Source organism: Mastigoproctus giganteus, chromosome 13 (genome assembly GCF_048544385.1).
Source record: "Mastigoproctus giganteus isolate SK-2022 chromosome 13, ASM4854438v1, whole genome shotgun sequence".
Lineage (NCBI taxonomy): Eukaryota > Metazoa > Arthropoda > Arachnida > Uropygi > Thelyphonidae > Mastigoproctus > Mastigoproctus giganteus.
This window is the reverse complement of record NC_143587.1, coordinates 44,452,941-44,471,962: the sequence shown is the minus strand read 5'-3', so window position 1 is coordinate 44,471,962 and position 19,022 is coordinate 44,452,941. Positions and strand designations below refer to the sequence as shown.

General features: G+C 36.3%; 1 protein-coding gene across 4 annotated transcripts in view; it reads left to right on the top strand.

The window, feature by feature from the left end:
- The first annotated feature begins 4,442 nt into the window (after positions 1 to 4,442).
- The window catches only part of LOC150075997 (FERM, ARHGEF and pleckstrin domain-containing protein 2-like), a 582,027-nt gene continuing 567,447 nt past the window's right edge, over positions 4,443 to 19,022 (top strand). For all 4 annotated transcript variants that reach the window (XM_090387911.1, XM_090387910.1, XM_090387913.1 and 1 more), the window contains exon 1: positions 4,443 to 4,570. The gene's annotated coding sequence lies outside the window, so the exon portion shown is untranslated. The remainder of the gene's footprint in view (positions 4,571 to 19,022) is intronic.

The following is a 19,022-nucleotide window of genomic DNA, read 5'->3' as shown; positions in this document are numbered from 1 at the left end:
ATGCATTGCAGGATCATCTAACAAGACTGCAGCAATGATTCAGACACAGCATGGGTTTGTTAAGGGAAAGCCTTGTCTGACAAATTTGATAGGATATTATGGTGTGGTTACAAAGGAACTGGATGCAAAACATAATTTTGATATCATATATATGTATTTCAGGAAAGGTTTTGACACTGTTGCGCATGGAAGACTATTGTATAAATTGGAGCAGAATGGTATTAATGGTAAGTTGCTAAAAATAAACGGATGGTTGAGTGGGAGAAGACAGAGGGTGGTAATTAATTGGTGCTGCTCTTCTTGGACTAATGTTATTAGTGGAGTCTCAAATGGTTCGCTGTTGTGTCCTCTGTTATTTTGTATATTTATCAATGATATTGATGAAGGTATATCAGGCTTAGTGTCGAAGTTTGCAGATGATACAAAGTTTGGCAGGGTTGTTAAAGACAGTAATGGCAGTGTGCTACTGCAAGAGGATCTAGATAATTTAGGCTGATGGGCTAAGAAGTGGCAACTGAAGTTTAAACTTTACAAATGCAAAGGTCTGCATGTGGGTAGAAGTAACCCCAGAGAAACGTACCAACTGTGTGGTACTACATTTAAGGTGGTAGAAAATGAAAAAGACCTGGGAGTAATTGTGCAGTCAGATATGAAGTTTTCTGAGGAATGCAGACAGGCTGCCAGGGCATGTCATGGGGCAATGATATATAGGAATTTTGCTAGCAGGGAAAAGGTGGTAATTGTCCCTCTGTATAAGGCAATGGTTAGTCCACGCCTTGAGTACTGCCTACAGATCTGGAGGTCTCATTTTAGGAAGGTTGTAGATTTTCTTGAGCGTGTACAGAGAAGGGCAACAAGATTGGTGAGTGGAATGAAGGGATCCTCTGACCAAGAGAGGCTTAAGTCCTGCAAATTGCATTGGCTGGAGACAAGGCACCTGCTCGGTGATCTGATTGAGGTGTATAAAGCCTTAAATGGATTGAGCACGCTGAATTCTGATGGGATCCTTCCACTTGTTGAGATTACTAACCTAATGGGGCATAAATTCAAATTAAGAAAAGACAGCTGTAGAATAGATGTGCGGAAATTTGCCTTTAGCCAGCGGGTGGTTAATTGCTGGAACAAACTTCCATCTGCCGTTGTGGAAGTTGAAAGGTTAAATAAATTTAAGAAGGCTCTGGACAGGCATTTGGAGGGAATGGTGTTTTTTTTTTTTTTTTTTTTTTTGACTGATACTGCATAAGCTCATACAGTTGCTTTCTTGCATCACAGCCACTACTACTATGAGCGTTCTACTGACCACATACGAGCGATGTGCACGAATAAGTGCCACTAATAAATCTCTACAAGATCGCGATCTGGATTTACTATTAGTTAATAATTTGCTACAGTCTGTAGTTAGTATTGTTTTAGATATAAGAAATAGTTTTGCTGCTTTAAATGAAAAAGCGAATTTATTAACAGATGAGACACAATTTAAAGATGGGAAGAAAATAAAGAAAAACGGGAAAAAATGTGTGATGAAGTTGCAAAATCCGACGATGACATTATATTACATGGAGAAGAAAACTTCATTGTGAATACTCATTTGCGATAAGCTTATTTTGGAATTAACGAAAGGACAAAAAGCTATTTAGACATATTAGATATGTGTGACATATTTTTAAAGAAATATAGATGAAGATAAGTACATCACTAGTATTAACAAAATTTAAAAAGTTATCGGACTGATATTGACTAAGAAAATTTTACTGACGAAGATAAGCAATATTAAATAATGATGAAAGATGAAAATTTATCAATTAAATGTATGTACCAATTTATAAACGACGGGTTAAGGTCTACCTTCCCGAATATTGAAACTATTTTAAAAATATTTTTGACTATGCCTGTTTCAACCGCAAGTGCTGAACGCTCATTTTCGGTGTTGAAACGAATTAAAAAAAGCAACTTGTACAAAATAAAACAAGTGACCTATCGTTATTGAATCAGATGCAATGGATTCAATTACTTATGATGATATTATAGATATATTTGCTAAGACAAAGCCAGAAAAAAAAAACTTATTTTTTTAAAATTTAATACATATATACCAATGCTGTGTTATTTTTATTTTATTAAAATGAGTTTTTATAGAAATGTCGACTTTTATTTTCAATAAGTTAAAAATATATATTTATGAATTTGATTAACTGAAATAAACGTTTGAAGCAATTTTTTTTACATCGTACTGACTTGACCTGACCTTTTGGGGCCTCATAATTGTGTTGCGCCTAGGGCCTCCGAAAGTGTAAATGCCGCTCTGAGTAGAAGGGAATCACCAAGATAGAGAAGAATGATGATATCCAGCTCAAGACCCTGGGTGTGCCAAGCCCATACTCACCAGATATGTGCCCCAGGTACCATGAAAGTTGTTATTGTTGTAAAGGATTTTAGGATCATCAGCGACTAAGGCCATAATGTTCCGTGTATAGTGTTTGTAAATTGCCGTATTTTATGGTCGATTTTCTGTTTGCTGAACGAAAAATCTGAGTTTCTGTGAGAAAAATCATGGAACCTGAGACCAAATAACTCAGACAACTCGTGAAAAAGCTCCATAAATATTTCTCACGTCATCGACGGGACTCGAATTCAGCACTTTCCCACCCGGTGTGCGGAGGACGGCGATTCTACCAACTGTGTTACTCACTCTCTTAACGAAGCCAAGCCAAGATTACTCCAATGAGTAATCATTGGAGAAATTGTTTTCACAAGGGAACATTTTCTCGTCTTGGGAGCTGGATATCTCTCCCATACTAGGGAAAATTTTCTTATCTAGGGAGCTGGATATCTCTCATGGGCCTGCTTACATCATCCATGATTTTAATTTTTTTGGAAGTCTGAAAATGATCTTGCAAGTTGATTCCATATGGATACCGAGAATAATGGAATTTATCAAATAATAGTGCCATGAGCAATCAAAATGCCTTAAATAATGGGAAAAAACTGTGATGATATGTTAAAAAATAAAGTAAATTTTATTTTATTGTAAATACTTGACTGATCGTCACAATAAACAAAATCCAAAACTTTCATACCCCGTTTAGTTTCCTTTCCTGCTTTTCATTGGACTCTGACGTCTGAAAGGTTTCAACTTTAAGTGTCATAGCAACTACTTGGACAGTGTCTAGGACAATGGAAGTTTTATACAGCTCACCTTTCCTTCTCTCTTCCTTCCAGCATTTCCTCCAAGTGTAAAGGAAACATCACATGGTTACTGTGTTTTCTCTCTTTCTTTTTCTCTCAAGATTCTCGTCAAGACTCTAGGTCACAATGGGCTGTGCAATTGTTCTCTTCTTTATGGCAGCGCACGGATCGAATCGTGGGACGTTTGTGAATTATCAAATTGTTTACCTGGGAATCATATCCCCTCTAGAATGTAGTTTGGGAATGCACCCTGCTATTTTGCTTTAGTTTCCACTGGGCTCATGTTTATATTGTTTCTCATTGTGATTCATAAAGATGAGCAATATCTAAATTCTTATAAATACGGCATGATACTTATTGTTTATGCATATTAAAGAAACGTGTAACACGTTTAATTGTGAGACGTAGTTTCTGAAATGTTTTTAAGCTTTTGAGAACCCAGCAGAATGGGAATGCAATACTTTGTGCCTCAAGAGATGCCTGAAAACTTGTTTTGGCATCTTTCTGTAGCGTGTAACCCCCACGTGAAACCGGTGCAGTGATTTTGCAGACCGCTTTCCAAGAGACACAGGTACCGAATATGTGATGAAAGGAGAAAGTTACTTCCAGTTTACTGCAGTTATGAATTTAATGGTCGACCCCCTTTCCCTTATTACCAGTTCGAAATGTTACCCATTCATGCTAAAATCGAAATTTGGCGCCTGAGCATGGATATATTCACTTCATGAATATGTTGTGGTTTCTTAGATATGGTTCTTTTTTTTTTTTTTCGTTCCGTTTGTTTCAGTAATTTTAGTAACATGTCCTCAATTATTATTTAATTGTTCATCTACAGATTACACTTATAAATTTGTTCGCTCAATATGATATAGTTTCTGTTAGCGTAATGTAATATATTCTTTATTTTATTTTTTTGTTTGGAGCATGTTTACTGACTTTTGGAACCGTAATGAGGTTAAAACCAACTGATCTAATCGAAATGACCCATGATTGTTAGATTTCTATGTTTGAAAGATATAAAGAAACCACTGTTATCCACTGTTCCACGTTGAGTACCTCGGCCGCGCCATCTCTGCAGTGCTCTTTAACCTAAGGAATACATTGGTTACAATCCAAAACATGGGAGGAGCTCAAACTCGTTACCACTGTCGCCACCCAGTGGAAGATTCTTGGCACTGAAGTTTGCGAATTACCCACGGTTTTTTTACCAGTGTTCCTCCCTTTTCTTGTAATGAAACAGTTAATTGATAATAAATGTTTATTAATTAATCAAAATTGCTTCTTATTATTGAAAGTTCAGGTTTTCTGGTTTATTTAACAAAATTTTATTGGAGTTAAATTGTTATTAAACAACAGATGAAAATTCAATCAAATCATCATAGTGGTATGTGAAAGCTTTGTTGCTTGTGAATGGATTTAACTATCTTTATTCTGAGTGGGCTATTTCAGAGTTCAGAGACGTTGGAATATTTACTCTATAAGTCTTATAATATTAGTGTCCGATATATATATACACATACACACCCTTCTTTACAGTTTACGTTTACTGTTAAATATGGAAAATAGAATTTTCTAATTTTATGAAGGACTGCAGAATAAATTGGAGTTACAAAAAAAAAAAAAAAAAAGTGGTGCGGAATGACACTCATTGAATTATGAAGATTTAAAAGGTTTTCTAGATACAACTCCAAGTTTTGGTAAATATTTCCCCATAAACTGGGATGAATAAGCCTTACTGTCGACTTTTTTTATTCCTTATTCAGATTTTAGGGAATAAACAAATTAAAAAAATCTGCTCCCCCTTGAAATCAGATATCATAATACACAAATATATAATCATGTTTAGATGGAAGTTATACAAACAATTGATTAAACTTAATAGCATAGTTGACTACCAAGACCATAAATATTGTAAACATTTATGGTCTTGTTAACTGTGTAGTTTAAAAATATTTAATCATGATTGTGAATATGCTGTATGCTATTTCAGAAATCATGTATTTCAACAATTTCAATTTTCATTGATATAAACAGTTTTTGAAGGAATTTACTTTAAAAGACTAGAATTCTGCAAGGATTTTGCTCTTGAACCCCTTATTTTCATAATGTGCACAAATGAACTACCATATAGGTTTATGTTAAGTGTTTCTAAAGAGTGGAATTCTGCAATGATTTTATTCTTGATCCCCTTATTTGCATAATATGTATAAATGAACTGCCATATAGGTTATTCTCACATTTACTTTTGGCTTGTGCTAATGACTTTAAATTATTTTGGATTGTCCAAAATTCTAGTTTCAGTAACATTTCCCGAAATGCACAAAGTATTATTTTGTGGTTTGGCTATAAACCAAAAATAACTTTAAGGTTAGCATTAATGAATTTTTTCATATAACCTTTGCTGATCTGCATTAAAAAAGTACAAGAATGCCATCACACCTTAAAGTTGTCAGAAGTGATTATTCGTGCATTAAGAATTTGCAAATAAAGGAACCACCAGGTAGCAGTGACCACATGTACCGATGTGGAATTTAATTAAAGATTTAATTACCATCAGGGAGAAGGGAAGGGTTTTTTTATTTTGTAAATGTGGCTACAGTGGTCTCAGACAGTTTTTAAATTCTTTACAGTGAGACCAGCTGATGTTACCAACAGCAAATTCTAAATGGGAATCATTCAAGGAATTAATTGTGGCAGCTACTAGGCTTTTCATACCGATTAAGAAATACTGTTCAAGGGTTAGGCCTAAATGGATGTCAGATGAACTAATGACTCGTGGCAGAGAAGAAAAATGCATACGATGCATATAAATTATCAGGTGACACAGAAGCCTATGGTAGATATAAGCTAGCCTATAATCAAGTCATAAACGAGGTTAGGCAAACGATGGCAGATTATGAAAAATCTTTGGCAAAGGATGCTAAGATAAACAGCAAGGACTTTACTTATATAAACTCTAGAAGCATCAGATTGTTTCACTTGATATCAATGGTTTGACTGTTGATGATCCTGCTCAGATAGCTGACAAACTGAATGAGTATTTTGCATCTACATTCACACATGAGGAATTCTTTAGGGAAGTGTAGCACAGAAGCTAATTAAACTGTAACAGCGAGATTTTGTAATAACAGAGCAAAGTGGAGGAGAAATTGTTTAAGTTAAACATAAGAAAGGCACCTGGGGTGGATGGGATCTATCCAGTTATATTAAAGGAGGCAGCAAAGGAAGTAAGCAAATTCTTAGCCATAATTATGAGAGCATCCTTGGATTCAGGCGGAGATCCTCATGGACTGCAGATGTATGTGCAGAAGCCTGAAAAACAAGATGCAGGATATTTCAGAGACTGCTGGGAGTCATTGCTGTACAAGTAAACACATGGGTTGTGTTAGAGTAGCTAAGAATAGAAACAGGTGCATGTATACTTGCATGTACACCAATGCTAGAAGTTTAGTAAATAAATTTGATGAATTTGAGGTATTGCTCAAAACATCAAAGGCAGATATTGTTGGGATATCAGAGACGTGATGTCACACAGATATAAGGAATGCAGAACTGGAATTTGGGGAGTACAATGTCTACAGAAATGATAGACGGGATAGTAAGGGAGGAGGGGTTATGCTATTAGTTAAGAAACACAGAATCCAAGGAAGTGACGCCAGTCGACATCGCTGGACAGTGTAGTGTCGAGTCAGTTTGGTGTGACATAAGCATTGGGAGATCAAAATTGAGAGTAGGAGTGTGCTATAGGCCTAATGACTCTGATGAGTATAATAAGAAACTGTACAGGGAAATAGAAAAAAAAAAGTGCAGCCATTATCAAACCACTGCAGGATGGAAGCCTCCTCAACAATTCATGCTGAGGGAATTGGACCATAATCTGCCACGCTGGTCCAGTGCGGGTTGGCAGATCGACCGCATTCAGCAGTCAGGGACTTGAACCCCGGTCTACTCAAAGAGCGTGTGCTACTGCACTCCCACTCCTGACCACTCGGCTATGGAGGCCATTAGGGGTGGGCCAGTAAATCAGAGTCTTATAATGGGGGATTTTAATTTCCCAGATATTGACTGGAATTTGGGGGCTGGTCACCCACACACTAGCAAGGCTTTCGTGGATTTATTGGATGATTGTTTTCTGCATCAGCATGTTCTGGAGACAACTAGAGGGAGTAATACTCTTGATTTGATTATCAGTAGTGATTCTTCATGCATTAAGAATCTGCAGATAAATGAACCACTAGATGGCAGTGCTCACAGTATGCTGAAATGGGATTTACTCAAAGAGGTAACTACCATTAGGGGTAAAGGGAAGGGTTATTGCTTTCATAAAGGCGACTACGATGGACTGAGACAGTATTTAAATTCTATACAGTGGGACCAACTGATATTGTTACCAACAGCAAATTCAAAATGGGAAGCATTCAAAGAATTTATCTTGGAAGCTACTAGGCTTTACATACCAACTAAGAAATATTGTTCAAGGTTTAGGCCTAAATGGATGTCAGATGAACTAATGAGACATATGGCAGAGAAGAAAAATGCATGGGATACATACAAATTAACACGTGACACAGAAGCCTATGATAGATATAAGCTGGTCTGTAACCAAGTTACAAAGGAGGTTAGGCTGGCGAAGGCAGATTATGAGAAATCTTTGGCAAGGGATGCAAAGAGAAACAGCAAAGACTTCTTTACTTATGTAAACTCTAGAAGGAAGGGGATGAATCAGATTGTTCCACTTGATATCGATGGTTCAACTGTTGATGATTCTGCTCAGTTAGCTAACAAACTAAATGAATATTTTGCATCGACATTCACACATGAGGAGTTATTCAGCAAGGGGAATGCCAGAGGTGTATTCAACTCTGGCAGTAAGCTAGAGAATCGTGTAATAACTGAGAGTAAAGTGGAGGAGAAATTGTTGAAGATGGGGAGGTACCCACAGACTGGAGATGTGCAAATGTGACTCCAATTCACAAATGAGGATCAAAGGCTGACACAAGTAATTATAGACCTGTGAGTTTAACTTCTGTTCCAGGAAAATTAATGGAGGCACTGGGTAAAGAAGCACTGCAGGATCATCTAGACAAAAATTCAGTTATAGCTCGGACACAGCATGGTTTTGTTAAGGGGAAGTCTTGCCTGATCAATTTGATTGGATCCTATGATGTAGTCACAAAAGAATTGGATGCGGGGAATAACTTTGATATTATATACTTGGATCTTAGAAAGGGTTTTGATACTGTTGCACATGGAAGACTGCTGCACAAATTGGAGCAGTGTAACATTGGAGGCAAATTGCTGCTGTGGATAAAGGGGTGGCTGAGGGGAAGAAGACAGAGAGTGGTAATCAATGGACACTGCTCGCCGTGGACTAATGTTATTAGTGGAGTCCCTCAGGGCTCAGTCCATTATTGTTTTCTGTATTCATAAATGATATTGATGATGGTATATCAAGCTTAATGTCCAAGTTTGCAGACGATACAAAGGTTGGCATGGTTGTCAAGGACACTACTGACACTATGCTGCTGCAACAGGATCTGGAAAGGTTGAGCAGATGGGCTGAGAGGTGGCAAATGAAGTTTAACATTGACAAATTTAAAGTACTACATATGGGAAACAGCAACCCCAGAGCAACGTATCAACTCTGTGGTACTACACTGGCAGTGGTAGAGAATGAAAGGGACCTAGGGGTGGTTGTGCAGGCAGATATGAAGTTCTCTGAACAATGCAGACAGGCTGCAAGAGTAGCTCATGGTGTATTGTCAATGATATATAGGAATTTTTGCTAGCAGGGATAAGGAGGTGATTATTCCCTTGTATAAGGCAATGGTGAGGCCACATCTTGAGTACTGTATACAGGTTTGGAGGCCTCATTTCAAGAAGGATGTAGAGCTGCTGGAACGAGTACAGAGAAAGGCAACAAGATTAGTGAATGGAACAAACAAAGGGGTGCTCTTACGAAGAAAGGCTTAAGTTTTGCAAATTACAGTGTCTGGAGACTAGGCACCGGCGAGGTGATCTGATAGAGGTGTATAAAGCCTTGAATGGTTTGAGCATGCTCAATGCTGATGGGATTCTTCCTCTTGCTCAGAATAATCACCTGAGAGGGCATAAATTCAAATTGAGGAAAGACAGATGTAGGATAGATGTGTGGAAATTTGCCTTTAGCCAGCGGGTAGTTGGTTGGTGGAACAGATTTCCATCTCTTGTAGTGGAAGTTGATAGCTTAAATAAATTTAAGGCTCAGTTGGACAGGTATTTCGAACAAATGGAGGGGTGAAATGGGAGTGGTTTTTTTTTTGGCTGATGCTGCATAAGCTTGCTTTCTTCCATCATATGCCTCTACTAATGCTAACCTTAAAGGTGCAATATTGCCCCTGTCATTTATGCTTTGACCCTGAAAAATGACTAATAGAACCACAAAGTAAACAGAAATGATCCAACTGTTGAGTGAGGTAAGTCCAGTTGATGCAGGCACAGAACTCGGTCATCTCATTAGTTGACTCCACAGCCACTTCCAGTTTTAAATTGTTATGTTATCAGAATTAGAATCATCGCTCAGTAAATTGTAAAGCCAAATAGACTAAATTCTGTGTGAATTTTGGATAAACACCATATGTGATACTCCCACTTGGTCCACCCTTGGTCCACTAGATGTAAATGGTTGACGTGCACACTTGGTCCACTAAATGTGAATGGTTTAACTGTTGATATGTTGCTAAGGTTGCTGACAGACTGAATAGATATTTTGCATCCACATTCACACAGGAGGTATTTTTTATGGAAGGGGATGTTAGAAGTTTATAAACTCTGACAGGGAGCTAAATGATTTAGTGATAACTGAGAGGAAAGTGGAAGAGAAATTGTTGAAGCTAAATGTGAAAAAAAAAAGATACTGGGAAAGGGTTGATAGAATCTGTCCATTATATTGAGGGAGACAGCAAAAGAGGTAAGAAAACCTTTATCCATAATTATATCATCCTTGGATTCAAGGGAGGCCCTTTTGAACTAGAGATGTGCAAATCTATGCCCAATTCACAAGAGGGGGGGAGGAATCAAAGGACAACATGAGTAATTACAAACCTGTTAACTTGATTTCTGTTCCAGGGAAAATACTGGAGTTTGCTGGTCAAAGAAGTAATGCAGGCCCATCCAGACAGGAATGCAGTTATACTGCAGCCACAGCATGGATTTGTTAAAGAGGGCATAAATTCAAATTGAGTAATGACAGATGTAGTATAGATGTGCGGAAATTTGCCTTTAGCCAGTGGGTGGTTGGTTTATGGAACAGACTTCCATCCCTTGTGGAAGTTGATAGCCTAAATAAGTTTAAGGCTCAGCTGGACAGGTATTTCAAACGAACAGAGGGGTGAAGTGGAAATGTTTTTTTTTTTTGGCTGCTGCTGCATAAGCTTGCTTTCTTGCATCAAATGCCTCCGCTGCTAATGCTAATGTACAAATGTATTCCCAATTCACAAAGTGGGATAAAAGGGTAACACAAGTAATTACAGATCTGTTTGACTTCTGTTTTGGGGAAAATAATGGAGTCATTGGTTAAAGAGGCAATGCAGAATCATTTAGACAAAGTTGCAGTAATAATTCAGTCACAGCATGGGTTTGTTAAGGGAAAGTCTTGTCTGACAAATTTGATTGGATACTGTGATGTGGTTACAAAGGAACTGGATGCAAAAAATAATTTTGATATAATATACTTGGATTTCAGAAAAGCTTTTGATACTGTTGCACATGGAAAGACCACTGTACAAATTGAAGCAGTATGATATTAAGGGCAAGTTGCTACAGTGGATGAAAAGATGGTAGAGTGGGAGAAGACTGAGATTCGTAATCAATGGACACTGCTCTTGTGGACTAATGTTATTAGTGGAGTACTCCAGGAGTTCAGTGTTAGTCCCACTGTTCTTTTGTATATTTATCAGTGATATTGATTAAGGTATATCAGGCTTAATGTCCAAGTATGCAGATGATACAAAGGTTGGCAAGGTTGTTAATGACATTAATGGCAGTGTGCTATTGCAACAGGATCTAGAAAAGTTGGGAAGATGGTCTGAGAAGTGGCAACTGAAGTTTAACATTGACAAATGCAAAGTACTGCATATGGGTAGAAGTAACCCCAGAGAAACATACCAACTGTATGGTATTTCACTTAGGGTGGTAGAAAATGAAAGACCTGGGAGTAATTGTGTATTCAGATATGAAGTTTTCTGACAGTGCAGACAGGCTGTCAGAGCAGGTCATGGAGTATTGTCAATGATATACAGGAATTTTGCTAGTAGGGAAAAGGAGGTGATTATCCCTTAGTATAAGGCAATGGTCAGGCCATGCCTTGAGTACTGCATGCAGGTCAGACTTCCATCCCTTGTCGTGGAAGTTGATAGTCTAAATAAGTTTAAGGCTCAGCTGGACAGGTATTTCGAACGAACAGAGGGGTGAAGTGGAAGTGGTTTTTTTTTTTTTTTTTTTTGGCTGATGCTGCATAAGTTTGCTTTCTTGCATCAAATGCCTCTACTTAGCTTATGCTAAAGGTCCGAAGGCATCATTTTAGGAAGGATATAGAGTTTCTTGAGCAAGTACAGAGAATGTTATGTTGTTATTTGGTTTTTAGGAGCATTAGCAACTAAGGCCATATTGCTCCGGGGATATGCGATGGTCATTCCCTGACCTTTCCGCATCCTCCATATTTGGTGGTCACTGGCTCGAACCCTGGTCTAATCATGAAATGTGTGCTATGCACTGCTGCTCCTGCTCACCTGGCTATGGAGGTGCCGAGCACAGAGAAGGGCAAGAAGATTGGGGGGGGGGGCAGTGAAGGGGTACTCTTACCAAGGAAAGCTTAAGTCCTGCAAATTGCAGAGTCTGGAGACTAGGCACCTGCATGATGATCTGATTGCGGTGTATAAACTGTGTATAAGGGGGTTGAGCAGGCTCAATTCTGAAAGGATTCTTGTTGCTCAGATTACAAATCTGAGAGGGCATAAATTCTGGCGCACTATGGTCATAGTTGCCGATGCGCCCAATAAATCCCGAAACAAACAAACAAACAAACAAACAAGCATAAATTCAAATTGAGGAGAAACAATTGTATAATAGATGTGCAGAAATCTGTCTTTATTGAGTGGGTAGCTGACTGCTGGAACACACTTTCATTGTGGTGGTTGATTGCTTAAATATATTCAAGGAGGAACTGGACAGATGTTTAGAGGGAATGGATGTGTGAAATGGTTTTTTTTTGGCTGATGCTACATAAACTTGCTTTCTTATCACATGCCTCTACCACTACTACCACAAAATAATTTAAAAAGTACAAGAATACCATATTTTTAAATAAATACAAGTTGAATAGTTAATTGAGGTAAAAAATGTATATGGACTTGTGTACAATGCAAAATTTACAGTGTATGTTAATTATAATACTGCTAAAGCTTTATAAGACTTGGCTTTAATGAAAGATTTACCTGTTTAATGGAAGTTGAACATTTAAATTATAGTACATTGATTTTACACACACACATATATTTAGTAATAATAATAGTAGTAATAGTAATGGAGCAAGGCATGTGATTCAAGAAAGCAAGCGGATGAACTTTAGCTTCAGCCAAAAAAAAAAAAAAAAAATATATATATATATATATTATATATATATATATCCAGTATGTTAAATTAAATAAAATAAAACATAAGCCAGTAGTATGGCAAAAACTGTAGAGCGAAAATTAACATAAAAATAACCCAAATAAACAATCGAACGAAAAGAAAGAATAGATATAAATAGTAGCTCATAAATCCTTGTATAATTTCGAACTTTAAATCCAATTAAAACTATACAAAATTTAGACTAATGCCAATTATTTATTAATTTAGCGGTACCCCCCAGAGGTACCAGTTCCGAAAGACGTGAAATATCATCAAAAGAGGGTTAAAGGAACTACCAGACGATAACAAAATCAAAATAAATTAAATTTAAAATATTTAATTTAACATATTGGATGTATTTCAGCCTCATATGGAGGAATTGCATGTCGCTGCCTCTAATGAATGCTTAATTATATAATTATATATTTATTTATTTCATTATAATTTAACTTTTTAATATAATTCAATGATAGTATATATATATATATATATATATATATATATATATATATTATAATTAGTAATAATAATAGGCTGTAGTGATAAAACAAAACGTGTATAAAAGAACAAAAATATAATAATAATACAGTATATAGTAATGGATTATGGATCTGGGACACTGCTAGTAATAGCAGAAATACCGAGCGGCCATAATAAAAGAATGCAAATAGATGGTAAGTGTATGTGTAGGAGTGCTGACAGGTGTAGTTACAATGGAAGCTTTCCAAGGGAGTTTAGGTTTGGAATTTCTTACGAGTGAAAACTTCTTAGAAAGGAAAACGACCTTAAGGATATGAAATATTAACTACACAAATAAAAATGAAAAGATACACATACATAAGTTAAAGATCATTTTTAAGTACTATTTCAGAATTTATAAATATTTTACTCTGCTTATGGGAAACATTTTTAAACTGAGGATTTCTAATTGTTTAACATTCTGTTCATTAAACTCATTACCAAGGTGAAAGAGTGAGCTCCTTTGGAGTTTCAACATACTTTAAAAGGTCACAATTACAATAAGAGAGAGCAACAATCCACTAAGTAATTCAGAACTGTTTACAACCATCAGAACTTAATGCCTAACGTGGCCTATGTATCCAATTATGGATATTGATGAAAACAATTGCAATATGTCACTTCCACTATATCAAAATGTTTACACTAAAAAGGTTTTAGTGCTGAAAAGGTTTTAGCCCTCTGATTAAGCAAAATTCACTAATCGAACAAGTTAGTGCATAGTATCATTTTAGTTGATAGTAAGTCGCCCAACTGGGTGAAATGGCATAGTTTTTGTTATTTTTCATATTGTGAATGCCCTTGCAACAAGTTGCCCCGATATTGAACTACTTTCGACAGTGGATGCTCGAATAGGCAACACTTCACCAATGGATTCTCTGCAGATTTCGCCACCCTGGGATGGTGGTATCTGCTGAGAATAATAACATTAGTCTTCTGCAGTAGCAAAACATTGCTTATTGGAGGTAGTGCAATATATCAGGGAAACTCATTGTAAAGGCATTCACAATATGAAATGTAAAAAATGATGCCGTTTCACCTACTTCGGTGGTTTAATACAAACTAAAATGATGCTATGCCCCAACTTGTTCAATTACCAAAATATTTATATTGTTTAATATTTTTTAAATATAAAAATTTCTAAATTTAAAAAATGTATTAAGTGGGAAAATGTCATTATAATAATACTGTGTATTCTTTATCATGAACTTTTTATGTGGAAAGCTTTTTTACCCGGGAAACTTCTTACATGGGAAAATAATATGTTACCATACATAGAGTTGAAATTGGAAATTAAGAAACCAAACCTAGTACAGGGGAAAACTTATGCAGGAATTTCTTATCTGGGTTCTACTGTATAAAATATTATAATATACACATATATATGTATGTAATATATATATTTGAATAACGTTTAAAATAGTTGGAAACTGAATCTTTCATGATTAAAATAAAATAAAAAGGTACAACAAACATCAGAGGCAACAAAAAGCATATTCCTCTACATGATGCTTGAAATATAACCATATAAATAAATTAGAATGAGAGTTAAAAATAAAATAATGCCAGCAGTATGGCAAGACTTCACATATATTTGGACCTGGTGCCCACAGGGGGCACTGTTAAATTTCTGTGTTAATTGGCTTTCAAAATTTAATGAATTATTATTTATTATTTTTATAATTAATGTTCTAAATTATCTTAGATTTTCTGCTGCAATATTTTTACTCTTGTTACCTCTCTCTTCCCTCCCTGTTTGGTTTCATTCTTAAGTTTAATTTCTACTATTTTTGCTCTTGTCTTGCCATACTGCTGGCATTATTTAATTTTTTATTTTTAACTCTCATTCTAATTTATTTGTATGGTTATATATACATATATATATAAGTGTGAAGGAATTAATGGGTTTGATAAAAGTTTCTTATATATATTTGTGTATACACCAAGAAGCTAATTATTAGAAATTACTTCATACATATAGTCTGGTGAAAATGTGAGATCCTTTCTCAAATGCATGCATGTGTGTGTGTATGTTAGAAAGGAAGATAAAGAGAAATATAAGAGTAATCTGTTGAATTGAGCCTGGGTTTCCACTAGCAAATAGGTTTTTTGCTTCTAGCTTCCTCAAGTATTTGCATATTTAACTTTAATTTCATGATTTTTCCATAAATCTCCTTTTTTCATAAACTAGCTATTAGATTATTCAAGGATTGGCTTTGGTTATATTTCCATCGTTTTATTTTCTCTTCATGCTCTTAATTTTTTTTTCATCCTACCTTATTCATCAAAATATTTCCTGTACCCGTACCATAGGCTCTCCCCGAGAAATGTCAGACAGATGATGTACCTGGGTGTTTGCCTAGAGCAGTGGTTTCCAACCTTTTTTTAATAACGGCACCCCTAAGTAATTTTTTATTTTGCGGCACCCCTACTCAAACTACTCAATTTTCTGCCTGTTAGATCCGATTCTCTCTCTTTCTGTATTTATTATTATATATTATATATATAATAATAAAAAATATATGTTATATGTTATATATGTTAACTCAAATAATTTTTATAATATAATTATAAAATTACATTTCATAATACAAATTATATAATAATTTTATTCTTTATATAGAGGTACTAATAATTATAGTATTAATAATTAATAATTAATAATAATTATAGTACTAATAATTAATAATAATTATAGTACTAATAATTAATAATAATTATAGTACTAATAATTAAACATCAATTATAGATCACCACAAAATTAAAAAGATACTGTACACCATTTTATAATGAAATAAACATATAAATTAAAAAAAAAAAATAAGTTTAAGTAACTTAAACCCAAGGCACCCCTGGAATGTTGTTGCGGCACCCCGGTTGAAACCATTGATTGGCCTAGAGGAACGATTGAGCTTTATTGCTCAATCGGGACATCAAGAGAGGGCCATCCACCTCCTCTGTGACAAAATCTTTGCTCCAATCACGAATTAACATGGCCGGGGATTGGGAGAGCGTGTTTTCTACAGCCATGTAAGAAAAGCTCTCCTCTCAGCACAGCAGGCGCCTCCGTAGCCAGGTGGGAAGGAGCAGCAGTGCATAGCACACGTTTCTTGATTAGACTGGGGTTTGAGCCCGTCACCACCAAATACAGAGGATGCGGAAAGGTCAGGGAATGACCACTGCATATCCCGGAGCAATGTGGTCTTAGTTGCTAATGCTCCTAAAAACCAAACAAACAACAACAACTCAGCACAGCACTTTGCTCTTCTGGGCAAACAGTTTCCATTGAAGCATTGTGTACTTGTGGAGAAAATCCCTGCAGACTCGCTGGTGGCAAGGTCTTCTCTGACATACATTCTCAAACAAGGGATCCCCAGAGAAATTTTGGGCATCTGGTCGTGCCCAGTTGGGTGGGCAGCCAATGGCCTGAGTTTACCATCTGAATAGAGGAGAATTAATGATGAATTATAAACCATATGGCAGAACTAGTGGACTAATTCTGAGAAGGGAAGGTAGACATATCCTTTCCTACCCTCTGTTCTTACTGCTGGCAAGAGGCCTTGTCCATGGCTGCAGTTTGGCCTGTCTGGCTGCTGTGTCCTAACTGGACTTGGCTTGATTACCAGGCTTTGCCAGCTGGGAGTGGCTGACTGAGCTTTGTCAGTGCAGAGAGTTGGACACTGGCCTCCACATCATGTTGAGTGCTGTCCTAATTATTTGGACTTAAGGGCTCGGCTGGAGCGAGGGTCACTCGCTCTTAGTGAAGAGAACTTGCATGTTCTGTTTAAACATAGACTTCTTACAATTTTGTGAGTATGTTAAAAAAGTGTTTCAGATATGAGCTCTTTATAGATAATAGTGACCTACCTCGTCGTGGTGTGAATGGTAACTCATGGAGGGGGTGTGATGGCCCATTCCCACAACAAGGCTAAAGGCATCTTATGAAAATTTTTGTTATTTGAGTTGACCTTTGGAGTCTCTATTTATTGTTTATTTTAACAACCAACTAGATGTGTATATAAACAGATGAGAATCTGTGGCCTGAGTTTACCATCTGAATGGAAGAGAATCAGTGATTATAAACCACATGCAGACCCAATGGACTGATTTTTCACTTAAATGGGATATGATCCCTACCATAGTCTGCGCAGGTAGCAGCACACTGGTTAAAATCGCTGCCCATCCTACACTGGGTGGAAAAGGCCCAGTTTGCGAATCCTGTCAATAACACAAGGAACTTATATAGGTTTATTTTCACTCTGTCACTGAGTAACTAATTCTCATGTGGATAGCAAGATTTTCCCTCCAAAAACTTGGGTTTTCACCAGCAAAATACATATGAAGTAGGAATGCATGCAATTTATGGGTGTCCCTAAGACAGATTTTTGTATTCATACTCTGATCACTTTGAAAACTCCTAACTTTCACCCTGACACTGGTTGCTCTTAATATCGAGGCCACCTAATCAGAGGATGCATTTTATGCCCCTAGCATGCTGAAGTTCCCTCTTGAATTGGCAGTGTACTGCTTTTACTCCTTTTTTGTGGAGTGTGCATTCACTTCATTCTCCTTTTTTTTGGCCTTCATTCTCCCCATTCATTTCCAACATTTCAGTTACACTGTTACAAATTGTCACATACTCTATTACAATTTTTCCAACCAATCAAAAGCTAATCTGAACTTAATCTGTTATATATTATCATTATAAGTAATACAGCAGGCCCCCGTTATAACGCGGTTCGCTTTACGCTGATTCGCTATAACGCTGTTCTTATATTATAACCCGTATCTGACTATAACGCTGTCACAGATCACTATAACGCTCTTTTACAGATTACATTTTTGACATATTTAACGAAATCGTTTCATTTGATGGAGTCGATAGCTTGAAAATGAATAGCAAAACAGCATTAAAACGTTTCCCACGCCGACTTGAGCAATTTTCCCACGCTCAGTGAAATTTTCTCTCACGCTAATTTAAGTACAGTCACTTGTTACGTAGTTCCGAGATCAACATTTTAAAAAATGATCAAATATATTGCTTGTAATATTTGCGTTATATGCATTTATCTGAAGTCTAGTTATCACTCAGTACAGTATTAGACATCGTGCGTAACGGACAGTTTACTTGAACATTGTATCATAATTAATTCAACCAACGCAGTTATATTTTCGAAGAGCTAAAAATGTAAGAAAAAGACTGAATTTGAAAATTAAATTAGACGTTTTGAAGCGAATCGATTCCGGTCAACGACAAGCGGATGTGTGCCATAATTTAGGACTCGCAAACTTAACTGTAAGAACAATTATGAAAAAATAAAGAATTAATTTTAGCAGCGGGAAAGATAGCTGTTCCACTGCAAACAACTAGGACTAGACCGGCTATTAGGATTGAAATGGAAAGACTAATTTTTTTGAAGATAATATTCCAATGCAGAATTCAGTTAAGTTAAATATTAAAAAAAGAGAGAGAGAGAGAGAAAGAGATTAGCCAATACGATGATCTGAAGAAAACTCGCCTAAAAAAAAAAATGTGGAACCATTTAAAACTGGTAGAATAGATTTAAAATCCCGGGAGAAGCCGCTAGTGCAGATTAAGGAGCCGAAACTTTCAAAAAAGAACTTGTTAAAATTATTGAAGAGGGGTATTATGTGTTATACTTCTC